Raw genomic sequence first — 8,427 nt, forward strand, 5'->3', positions numbered from 1 at the left:
TGTATTAATAGTTGTAAACAGTAAATAATTTACTTAAACTAAGTCTCTTGCTTTTTTGGACGCAAACTTTATCAAATAGGAATATTTTATTTTTTAATCGTAAAAATACATATGTATGTGCATACATATTATGTTTGTGTAAATATGTGTTTATAAATGTAATAATTAATAAGTCTAATAATTTTCACACTCTACTAACAGTACCGGAGAATAATTTGGAAAAGGATATGATTGGGCGTAACCAAATTTCAGAGTGAGACTGCTGAATAACTAGAACGGAAATAAATATTGCTAGATATACAAACATTGTACATATGTATGTACATATGTAATCAAAAAGGCGCAGCTGAGTGTATCGATGATTTGACAACGCTCAGCGTTTTCTAAGTTCCAAAATTACCATTTAACTTCACAGGCACACTTATGGATATATGTAGCTCTTAAAAGTTAAAAAATTACACTAGTTAACAGTAATTTTGCGACTGTGATGTTAGAGAGGCTCTTTCTTACTAATTTTGGGTGCTAAAACCGAAAATGATATTAATTTTTGTGTTTCAGTTAAGGGGTGTAGCGGTCAAACCACCTCGATTTACTAAAATGACAAAATAGTTGAGAATGGTGTAATCAGACAGGTTGTTAAAAAATGTTTACAATTAGCTTACGCTGTTATAGACGAGTTGTTTCTTCTTTTTGCTACGTGGCGCCAAATTGAGGTCCTTCTCCACCTGATCTCTTTAACGGAGGTGAGTTCTTCCTCTTCCTCTGCTTCCACCGGATACTGAATCGAAAACTTTCAAAGCTGGTGTTTTTGTGTATAATGATATCAGCCATCATCATCAACGTACGCCAGCAGCTGTGTAGTCTTATAGAATATTGGTACTTCTCTATTTAGCTCAGCAGGTCATATTACTTTCTCCAGCAATAGGTTGAACAAGTCGCACGATATGGAGTCTCCTTGTTTGAAACTTCGTTTGGTATCGAACGGCTCGGAGAGGTCCTTCCCGATGCTGACAGAGCTTTTGGTGTTGCCGTGTTAGTTTTGCGGGCATACCAAATTCAGACATAGCGGCATAAAGGCAGCTCCTATTTGTGCTGTCAAAGGCGACTTTACAAATCGACGAAGAAGTGGTGTATGTCGATTCTCTTTTCACGAGTCTTTTCCAAGATTTGGCGCGTGGTGAAAATCTGGTCGACAGTAAATTTTTGAGGTTTAAGCCACTGGGCTTCAGTCTTTCACACACCACTCTCGATAAGACCTTATATGTGATATTAAGCAGGCTTATCCCACTGTATTGGCGCTGATTGTGGTTGCCTCTGCCTCTTTGTTGTTCTTTAGGCGGGTAATTGCCATTCAAACCTCATTATAGTCTAACAATGGAATATCTATTCCATCGTCATCGATGGTGGAATCGGATTCGTCATCTCCACATGTTACACTTTGGCTGCCGTTCAAGAGACTGGAGACGTGTTCTCTCTATAACTTCAGTATGCTCTGGTAAGCTCCGGTTTTGAAACCTTTCGTTGGTCGCCGCCTCTTTTCGTAGAATTTTCGAGCATTACCCCTGTCGGCCAGCATACTGGTTTACAATATACAGGTGTACGAGTACATATGTATATACAGACATTCATATATCACATCATAAAATATAGTTATGCGCAGTCACGTAATAATTATGTTTATTAATCAGCGCAATCAATAAATGTATAGTGGAAGTTTTCTGTTACGAGGGTTGCAACTAACATTCCTGTCTTAACAAAAGATTGAAAAAATTCACTTAGATTAAAATTAGATTGTATTAGCTTTTTTTAATAATAACTCTTAAATTAATTACTTTTGCATTAATTTTTATAAATTTTGAAAGTTCTGCGTTCAACTTGATTAAGACAATTTTGCAATATATGATACATTATGAAACCACAAATTTTACTTTACTAGTTTGTTTTTGAAACTGAAGGAAGAAATATGCTATCTGGCTGATTTTAGAACTCTCGATTGTTGCTTAGTTGCGGCTTTATATGTTTCATTTAAAATCTGGGGAACACAAAGCATTCAACGTTGAGTGAACAGTTACAATGAGAAAGTTCATTTGACCATTTTTTCAAAAGTGCTAAGAATATTTTTTTTTCTGCTTAAATTTATAGCAAAATAAATAAAACTTTATAAAAAAGCAATCATTCAGATCCTCAATATACTAGAATAGTCCGATTTTCGAACAATTGAAAGCAACCCTTGTACATCCTATCACACCGTTTATTAACATCCTCCTCTGTTCCTGTAGCCGTTAACTCGGTTATAATGGATTTCATTCAATACATTCTATTTAGGCTTCTGTAGTTACTAGTTCGCAGCATTTATAGAATAATTCCAACAGCACTTTGTGCTACAGAGGGTGTTTCATTACGGCAGTTTGCTTTGAAATATCAAAAGCACAAGAAGTAATGGCTATAAGGGTGAGCTACAGCTAAGTCGCAGTTAAGCAGCTAATCTAACGAGACACGATTGGCTCCTCGCAGACAGGATCTCAAGAACCGAATGTGGTCCAGTGAAGAACTAACAACTAATATCCAGTTACCATTTACTCTTCTTAACTAAGGAGACACCCTTTATGCATAAACTTGCATACAGCAGTGCGGCATTCAAATAACGGTGCTTTTTTCTTCAACTATTTTTGCATTTATTTATAAATGTTTTATTGTATTCGGCACACAATACATTGCGCACAAACCTATGCACGTACATTCCGATATTTGCGTGAGTAGTGATGTTTATGGATGTAGCAATTATTTGTATGTATGTATGTGTGTATATCCATAAATCTCTTTGTATGCGTAACTTTCGTTTTTAGCAAAGCCTTGTGGCGTTGGCAGCGCACTTGGATGCTGTTGAGCTGTGCCCCGCCGCTTGTGACTGACTGCGCAACAGTCATGGCAAAGTGAAAAGCAGGCAGCAAGGCAGCAGGAGCAACAAACATCAACAGCATGGCTTATAAATACTTGCGTACATACTTACATACATACCGAGATAGGCGGACGGGCAAGTAGTCAGACAGCGCGTTTGGTTGCGCTGCCACAAAAAGGGTTCACACAAACGCTCATAAAACATTTAGTGAGAAACAAAGTGAGACTTTTTGCCTCAAAGTGCATGGCAAACGCAGTTCAATGAGCAGAGTCGCTGCCATGCATTCGGCGGGCCAACATGTCGTATACGTGTTAATCGAATTTGAATTGTGCAATAATTAAAGTGAATTATTAGCAATTACCCTCGACTACGGGGCTGTGTGCGCGTGTTTGTCTAACTTTCGTAAAAATTGTTTCGGCGATTTGTTAATTTGAATTTGATTTTGGTGTGCGGTTATTTGCAATGAATTGAAGGTGCACGATTGAGGAGACCTGCTAATTGACGCTTTCTCTGTCAGTTTACTAAAATATTAAAAACTAAGCGAACAGCGGAAAGAGCGGAAATAGAAAGGGAAAATATGAAGTGCAACCATAATGTGTGCAAATTTTTTTGAAAAGAAAATATTTTTGCCGAAAATTTTAAATATCTAAAATCAAAATCATTAAATTTCAATTTCAATATAGAATAAAATCCAAAAGTGACCAAAAACACACGGTTTTTTGTATTCGTCGCGCTGCTGCAAAGTCTCAAAAATACTAAAATTGTTATTTTTGTGCGCAGTTGCATTGATTTTGCCTTTGAGCAAAGTCACCGTGCCACAGAGCATTGTCATGCAACAAAGCTGCACTTGGCTCGCTTGGCGCAAAGTGCTTTTGTGTGTATGTATGATTGCTAGTATGTGAATATGTGTGTACTATAAGTGCATATTAAGTGCTTAGCAGCCTTAATGTGCGACGAGCCGTATACGTGACCCTTTTGCCGTGAGCCACTGCGCTACATAATGAGATGGAATCAACTCAAGATTATTGTACTGTATGCATTGTGAGGACGTATTGATCTTGATTGAGGCATTTCAAGCCTTTTTATTAATACTCAGATGATTGTGTATACTATACAGATAATTTTGCGGTATGAAAGCTTTAAAATCAAATAATACTTGTGTTTGTGGTTGAGTTGAAACAATTTTGAAAACAAAAATTAAACGCTTTTTAAGCAGGCAAAAGTTGTTATTTACAAAATGTTTGCTAATTTCATCTTCTTTCTTCCAAGTAAGATATTTTTGTTTATTCTACTCTCCATAATGACACTTTTGATTTTTTGTATGGCTCACAGACCTTTCTTAACAACAACAGCACTTCTTTCTCCGCAGTGCCTAACTGAACTTTTATTTTTCGAAAACTGATTTTATTGCCACTTCCGATTCTACTTTCGAACCAACAACTCTACACTACATTGTAACTTGCTTTCTTCGCTAATTAGCGTTTTTGCCTTTCTCTGCTGTCATCATAAAGCAATTCGCTCAAAGTCAACTGGAAACGTTCATAAAGGCAATTGGCATTATGCCAAACAATCTGGTTTAATTCAATCACAACGAACCGCTTAGCCTCTTAAGGCTTGTTGATAGATTCATAAATATATTTGAAGCGGCTTGTATGTGCATAAAGTTAAACCAAATCCGCTTACAATCCCATTCACCTTAAGCAACAACAAAAAGCGCAGCCGCTTGCGGACATTTACTGGACACATTATCGCTTTGAAATGCTCGGAAGTGCCATTGGAAACTTAATATAAATGCGAGGGAACAAAGGCGCAACAAAAATTTGAAATTAATACCAGTTGCAAATCAAAATGCATATATTCTTACACACACACACACGTTCATAAGACGCCAAAACAGCCAAGAAAACAAGCATAAGCGCCGGTACGTTGAACATACACCAGTCTCCATTATTTAGTCGCCACGCAACAGCGGCAAAAAAAATAACACGCAGGTCGCCAAAAACCGGCAGACAGGTTGCCGTCATCAACAGCTCAGCAGACTGAAACGTCCAGCGGTTTTATGTGTGTATGCAGTTACGATGGCGGTTGGATAAGCAGTGGTCTTCTGCAAAATATTTCTTTAAAGTAATAAAGAGTTTTTTTTTTTTAAATAGAGGCCAAGATTCATAATTATTAGGCGCCTTGGTTGATATAGGCATTTCCGTTGAGAAGGGTGTGATGAGCGACTTTGTTAGTTTTTTTGTTCGAGAGAGGACTTTACCTCTCAATTGAATATTCAAATTAATTACTTGTTGGTAAGGCATGTCTCTATTAGTTCCAGTTTGATACAACTGCAAAGTTGGGTCCAAAATAGAAGCTCATAATTTCAAATAAAGAAAGAAGAGGAAACTTTGTCAAGCCCTCATTTATTAGTGAGGTTATTTGCCTCTCATTATTATCTCGTTTGCGCCAAATGGAGATTCTAAATGTAGTCAGGTCCTTCTGCACTTGGTCTTTCCAACGTAGTGGAAATCTTTCTTGTCCTCTGCTTCCCCTGGCCGGCACTACTTTGAATCCTCTCAGAACTGGACTGTTTTCATCCATCCAACGACATGACCTAGCCAGCGCAGCCGCTCTCTAGTGATTCGCTGAACTACGTAAATGTCGTCTTATATCTCGTACAGCTCGTTCCATCGATTGTGGTATTCGCCGTTGCCAATGCACGAAAGACCATAAATCCTGCGCAGAACCTTTTTCTCGAAAACTCGTAACACCGACTCATCGTCCATGCCTCTGCACCATATAAGAGGACGTAGATAATGAGTGATTTGTAGAGCTTGGTCTTTGTTCGTCGAGATAGGACTTTACTTCTATATTGCTTACTCAGTCCAAAGTGGCACCAGTTGGCCAGAGTGATTCTGCGTTGGATTTCAAAACTGATATTGTTTTTGGTATTGATGCGGGTTCCAAAATACTATAGACGAAAATAACTGCGTCTTCAGACTTATGATTACCAACAGTGAAAGACAAGTCGAGAGTGCGACGACTGTTTGTTTGATGACAGATGATATTTCATTTCCTTCTCTAGTTCCCTACCAGACCCTTCTGCTTCTCTTCCTTATCCAGTCTGGAGAAAGCAGAACTAACGGCGCGGTTGTTGAGAGCACTGATATCAATATCATCGGAGCTTTACACTCTTATAGATGTTACTCGGTTGAAATCGATAAAACGGTCTATATAGATCTCTATCTAAGGCCTGTCATTCAACCTATATTTTAATGCCTATACCAACTGTTTGTTCGTTTCACCACTCTCCAAATTGAATTTAATATAACGGAACTGTTGAACAGACCTCGTATAACCGGCATTTTAAATGTAATAAGCAAACGACGGTGCAATTAACACAACAACAACACCACCATTCATAAAAACCATAAATGAACAAGCAAATATGTTGCATGCAACGAAGTGTGGCATACAAGTTTGGCAACTTTGACTGCGTTTATTTAGGGGTTGTTGACTAAAAAATCACGCTATGTGCACTGACAGAAAATTCTCCGTAATTTTTAAGTTCAAAAAATTAAATTATTTTAAAGTCGAATTCAGTGAACAATTTAAGCTATGCTCAGCAGTTAGAAGGTATTGACAGGATGATTATGCGTCATTCAGAGGTCTATGAGTGCGGGATTTAAATTTATTAGTGCAAATTTGTTTAAGTTTTAGTCAAGATATTTCGTTCGGTCGGTTCGAATTTTCACAAAATAAATGCACTTAGAATCTTGTTTTCTAACTGAAAGCACTATTGTCCTTGTTAGCGGAATTAATGTATATTTATATTTGAGATAATTAATATTTTTTTTTAATTTTTGATATTTTCATGTGAATAATGTAAAACATCGAAATGATTTTTTTTTAATAATGCAGAATTTTCACCATGTACCTCTCCTTATGCGAAACTAACAACTACAAATTTTATAACATTTCTTTATAGAAATCGAAAGCACTGTGCTTTCATACGCTGCGCTGCGTGGTCAAACTGATTAAGTTGGCACATATATATATGCACATATATACAAATATGCATGTGTTTGCTTTATTTTCATGTTTTCAATAGACAGACCGTTTAATATTCAACTTCAATCATTTTCGCTGAAGCATTCAAACAACTATTAAACAAAAATTAATAGGATACTTCCTTCCTCTTGCAATTTGCCACAGTCGAAAAATGAAAAGTCATGAAAGCCACCAAAGCCATGAAAGCCACCAGAGTCATCGCAATCATCGTCATGGCTGTCAATGCCGCCATACATATTTTTTTTAAGCAGAAACACCACGCCACACCACAATTCAGTTGTCGGTGGATGTCAATGCTTTGCCATTAATGAATTTGAATTTGCATTATTGTTTTCTCTAAATTTTTGTTGTTTTTGTTTTGCATGAAATAATTTGGATTTAAGCGAAGCGCAGTGGAGTGAGATGGTCAAGCGGTTGTTGTGGTGTTGGAAGTGAATAAAGGCACATATTTATGCATGAGTACAAGTTTTTATGACAGCATATTTGACTCGTGTTTAAAAGCACGAACTTTTTGAACTCGCTGCAATGGCCTTTTATTGTGCTCAGAATGTTTGCTTATAACCTCCGATTAAATCTTACTTTGAAAGCGGTCGCAGAAGGAGCTCATACCTAAAATTCTTTTGTTTCAATTTCTAAAGCCATTTTTTAAGATAATGAACAATAAGCTAGAATGTGTAAAGAATAATTTTAAAGTCGAAGTTATAAAATTATATTAATGGGTAAATTTAAAGTTCAAGATAAAACTTAATGTTTAAAAGCTTAGTATTTTGAACAGAACCTTTCCTGAAAAAGTGACTTTGCTGGAAGTTCAATTTTTGGTTTCATTTTTATTGTATCAAAAATTTATTGCTGCTGTTTGTATATTTTAAAGCCAGTTAATGAAATGTTAATGCAACTTCCATCGGTGCGAATATTTCATAATCTTTTATGTACATATCTATAAATTGGAAATTTTTTCGTTCCCTCAATAACTTTTATAAGCCAAATATTGTATTTTACTCGTATCTTCGCTGGAATATTCTCAGATCTTTCAACTTTTTCTGATTAACCACATTTTTAACTAGAAATTTTAGACACCATTTTTCCCATTTTTCGTTTTCAATGCGGTGGCAAGTTCATATTGTTTGAAGCGTGGTCTTTACTATAGCAAGAATCATGTTTATTGGTTGCGCCAAGAATTCCGTCTGAGTTTAAATTCGGTCCAAGATCCAAGCACATTGTTATCTATCACTCGGAGTGGGACCTACGATTTAAGGTTATGACCGGCTTCTTTTTGAAAGTTATTCAAAAAATCAAAAACACAAAGCTGGTGAAGCTATTACAATAGTAATGGGGTAAACTCTTTTATTTAACTTATTTAAGGTTTCATGCAATTTCAGAATTCCACACATATGTATGTATTCGCCGTAATAAGGGTATGTTTTGAAAATAATGAAATCAATAGTAGCGTTTGAATTCGTCCACGTAAATATCCG

Source organism: Bactrocera neohumeralis, chromosome 2 (genome assembly GCF_024586455.1).
Source record: "Bactrocera neohumeralis isolate Rockhampton chromosome 2, APGP_CSIRO_Bneo_wtdbg2-racon-allhic-juicebox.fasta_v2, whole genome shotgun sequence".
Taxonomy (NCBI): Eukaryota; Metazoa; Arthropoda; class Insecta; order Diptera; family Tephritidae; genus Bactrocera; species Bactrocera neohumeralis.